Here is a 5,046-nt window from a genome sequence, read left to right as displayed (position 1 = left end):
TATGTATCATAATCTTACATTTTTTATTCGCGCGTTTCACGCAGTGGCTAAAAGAAGATAATATTGTCATATATTATCTTCTGAGAAATAATTTTATGCAAAAGTGGAAAGATGTCACTGCAAAATGTTTTACTAGGGTAATTGTATTTGTTATTGTTTTATACTAGTATAAATAAAAATCATTTTACTTATAATTGAACTAGCACATTGTATGTATTTTTTCTATGTATGAAATTATCTCAAAAAAGAACATGTGCAAATATTTTTTTTATCCGCTATATGTATATATATTCGCGGTTTGTACAACCATTTTTCATATTCACTGACCTAAAGGTCGTTTATTCGCAAAGAGTTGATATGACTGCAGCTCGTTGCAGTTGCACTTTTTTTCGAAATCCTTTTTAAATTTAAAAGTTCTTTGAAAGTTGAAAACAATTTTTTAAACAGAATCTCTAATATGAAGATATGAATATATAAAAGAGACGAGAGACAACGCGTATCAAAATAAATGTATTAAAAATTTGATTTAAAAAGAGACAACTGAAATTGCATGCGTGCACATAAATACTAGGATTATAAAGAATAAAGTATGTGATATTATTTAATTGTATCATAATTTTTTTCTATAACTTTTAGCGTTTCAGAGTTATTATCTAGTTTATTTTGATAGAAAATATCTTGTATATCATTTATAGTACAATATCGCATTTCATATTTTCGTACAAAGATATATTGCATGCAACTGTGCTCTGATTAAAGCGATGCATTCTCTATTGCTTGAAATCAAACATAAATGCATCATAGACTGAATGTATTGTATACTGGAAAATTATAGGCAAAGTGATGAAATACCATTTCACACGTAAATCGAAGATAACGTCGATAAAAGCAAAATATAGCCGAATATAATTGCTATGTTTAATTTGAAATTTTCATAGAAATGAGCGATCGCACTGTGTGTATGATCAATAGTGCTGTGGTGAATATATGTATTAATATAATTTTCGAATAGTTGCCTTCTTCTATAGGAAAAAGTACATTGAGTTATTTAAATAAAAGTATTTAAATTAAAGTATTTGTTTATCAATCGTATCAGTACGTATCAGTCATGTGCTAATATTATTATTGCGGTATGATTTTATACATTTATTACATATTATTGTCAAAAATTAAATCATATTGTGTAATAAAAAATAAATTTTTATGTATCATTTATACATGCATAATATACATCATAATATTTTTGGATAAATATACATATAGCGAATATTATACTATAGAATAATATACTATAGAAATTATTATAAATATCCATTATTTAATGCTTGATGCTGTCTTCCCAATTAATATAAAAATTCAACATTTTTAAATGCACTTTTCCCTTATTACTTAGCAACGTTACCATCATAAATCCAATCTTTCATCAAGATTAAAATTACATTAAAATGAACATCGGTAAAATTTGAATTTAAATTACTTCTTCCATACGTGTTTGTTTTATACATTCCAAACGAATTTTTGTTCGAGACATATACACATGTATGCACATTGGACATCGCGAAGAATAAAAATTCACCGACTTTATTAACAAGCACTCTTGCGATTCCGCATTTCAAATTTGTTATTCTCAAATGTATCTGTTTTATTTCTTGTATCGCAATGTAATAAAGAAGGAAATATTTTAAAAAATAACCTAATGATTAATAATATTTATAACATATATATGTAATTGTTTCATTAAAATGATATAATCAAGTTGAAAGTTTGTTCATATCACTGATTACGTTTCACGCGGATATTATTCTTGGATATTATCCGCTTGCGGGATATCGCATTCGGACGTTTTCGAGTGACGCGAGATTACGAAATCTGGAAGAGTATGTCCAAACTCATCCCAGTAGTTTTACGCTCTATTTCGTGTGAGCAAACTCACCGGTGATTTTTCACGAAAATTAAATGTCACGTGAAATGAGTGCACGGCACATCTCCGACTTGCTTCTTGATAAAGAATGGGTGATATTATTCTAATGGTGCTGCAGCCGCATCCTACATGATTCTACCATCAACCGTGCTCATCAGTCTTGTATATCGTATGTTTCGTTCCGCGATGTTGCTCTTCGGTAAACGTGGACTGTATGTTTCTATTATACCGTTTTTGCACGCTACGGTTGTTATTTAATAAAAGAAATTTGATAGGTCAGGCTATACATTTTGCGTAAATCTTTCCTGCGAGAGTTATGTTTAGAAATCGCGAGTCGGGTGAAAAAAAAAAAATATATATATAAAACATTAAAACACGCGATGTTTTTTAAAATGATATTTACTTATTTGGTTATTTATTTACAAGCATTTACTTAGTGAAAATTGTTTTAATCAATTATCATTTGTTTGCATATTGTACTTGTGCAAGTAATTTAAAATAAAATTTCTTTTATGTACATGAATGAAATATAAAATTAATATCCGTTATCCATTACATACTTACGCGACATTAACAAAATGTATATGCATGCCTATAAAATATTATAATATTAACATGCGAAATAGTGACTTTTTGATGATAATATGTTGTTTTTGATTTATGTCACGTTGTATTTGTGTGTGCGATCACGCCTTTTCATGGAATATTTATTTATCTACTAACGTTAATAAGGTAACATACCAATATTTCACAAGCGCTGTTTTCAATTTTATCTGAATCGGGATTGGCAAAACGATTTCGATCATGAATGTTACATTTATTCATGGCAGACGCGCGCAGAGAGTAAATTATAATTCCATTATAAGCAATAACATATAAAAATGTAATAGAATTACTATCTCTTGTGAAACAAGAATAAAAATTTCGGCTAAATGATATTTCAAACAATACAGAGTTTGAACTAACACTAATTATCAACTACATTTCATTAAAATAAAAAAAAAAGTTAACACCATTAACGTGAATTTGGGACAAAATTTTACATATAACATTAGACGTTGGAATTATTATTCCATGCAAATTATTCATGGTTTGTATGGTTTTCTTCGAAGGTAATTCGTCGGTGTTGCAACTCATATGCAATGTTTATAAGGAAAAAGAAGAAGAAGAAGGGAACAGGCTCTCTCAAATGAGGGGACAATGCGTGGTGCCGAGAGAACATGGTGCAAGAGAGGGCAAAAGGAGAATAGACAGATAGCTGGCGGGAGTAGACCCGACTAAGAAAAGTCGAAAATCTTAATTCGGGCGCGGTGCCGCCCTCGCAACGCGATGGGCGGTGACTCGCAAGCGCCGATTGGCCTGGTTCAGGAAAGGGTGAGAGGTCTTGTACGGGGGTGGCAGAGATCTGCGCCGTGACGTCGGGACGGCGGCGTGTGCCGCCGACCGGTTCTACTGGTCTTGTGTGAATGCCAGTCGACGCCGGGCGTCCCAAGCGCGCAGTTGTTGGGATTTGTCCTCGTACCGCGCCTAGGCCGAACACCGGGTCCTCACGTAACTTGTCGTACGATATCGCGTCGTACACTCGCGAGGCTCTACATCTCGCGATCTTGCTGAGTAAAGAAAACGAGAAATATAACGTGTATTCCTTTTCTTCTTGGAACAATCGATATTCGATATACAACAAGATATGCTTGTTAACTTGAAGAAGTGAAGACATTTACGCAATCTCTCGATTTGGGACACGCCGTCTAGGATGTATCGCGGAGACATAATCTTTTACAAAATTCTGACATAGTCCCAAGATCAGTCCTCTTGATGAAAAATTGCACCGGGGATCCCTCGGATCAACGTGAGAAGTGCTTTAACGCTTGTCCTTGCTGGACTCCCGAGGGACGGAACGAGTGTCGTCTCGAGTAATTGGCAGTGACTGGAGAGACTCGACTGGTGAACCGATAGAATGCGAATGCGGATCTTATACTCGTGACATCGAATTTGTTAATCGGATATCGGTGATGCAGCTACATGCTGGAAGGAGGAAGGGGATGACTGTTAATTTTCTATCGAGGATGGAGGCGGTCTTTGTTTTCGCTTGCCTTCTATTGCAGAATGGTCGGTCGACATTCGCAGCGTTTACTACTGGTAATGTTAAATTTGTCTTACCGCTTTATCTTTCGAAGATAAAGTATATGTATAATTAATGATTTTGGTTTAGTCAAATTATTATCATTTATAATTCTATATATGAAATTATCAATATAACTATCGATAAATTTGTTTCGTATAATTAAAGCTACCAATTTATTAAAATACCTGTGCAATAAGATTACTGAAAGTTTCGTGAGTCTTAAATATAAATTTCTTTTAAAAAAATGCATTTATACTTAAAGAATGTTATATAATGTTATATTTACAGTATTCTGTAGTATTCAGTAAAAATGATTACTTATTCCATAGAAACTCTATTTAGCTCGATATTTCTTTTTTTATTTAGAAAGATACAGTATTTTCCTTATTTTTTTCTACAAAAAAATATTACTGTCGAGCTGAATAGCTTACCAATTGAAAATAAATCCTCTTATTTTTCAGTCAAGAAATATGATTTGAAATAATTTATATTATGCGTATGTATATAATATTCGTGTATTATAAATTGGCGTTCTTGGTTTGATTTACAACAGAGAGTAATAGATAACTTTATTATGAGTTTGTTATACATAATTATTTATAATTATCTATATAATATGATACATATTATAATTATATTAATCTATAGCGTTGTATCAATTATAACGGTTTAATTCCGCTATTAATTATATAGTTCCAGTTTTGTACTTGATTAGTATATATTTCAAAAGTTTTACACGATCTAAATATAAACTATTTATCTATAAACCACATATCCCCCGCTATCTCCCACGTTTGTTTGTATGGTGACTTAAACCCATACTATTCGATCGGTAATCTCGGATTTCATTTTGGTCACGTTAAATCTGGCGTTGACAATGGTACACAATGTTCCGATATTGTAGCTTTGCAACGTTCTATACGACGAAAATAAATTACTAATTTGCACTGTGAAGTAATCAGTGGATAAAATATAATTTTAGAGATCAGTTCTTTATATA

The 5,046-nt window shown here is 32.0% G+C and overlaps 1 pseudogene; it reads left to right on the top strand.

Annotated features, from left to right (window-relative positions):
• Nucleotides 1-3,736: 3,736 nt before the first annotated feature.
• LOC108684881 overlaps nucleotides 3,737-5,046 on the top strand; it is a 179,798-nt pseudogene continuing 178,488 nt past the window's right edge.

The sequence above is a fragment of the Atta colombica genome, unplaced genomic scaffold, assembly GCF_001594045.1.
Source record: "Atta colombica isolate Treedump-2 unplaced genomic scaffold, Acol1.0 scaffold141, whole genome shotgun sequence".
In the NCBI taxonomy this organism is placed as follows: domain Eukaryota; kingdom Metazoa; phylum Arthropoda; class Insecta; order Hymenoptera; family Formicidae; genus Atta; species Atta colombica.
The sequence above is the reverse complement of the archived record's forward strand: the minus strand, read 5'-3'. Positions and strand labels throughout refer to the sequence as shown.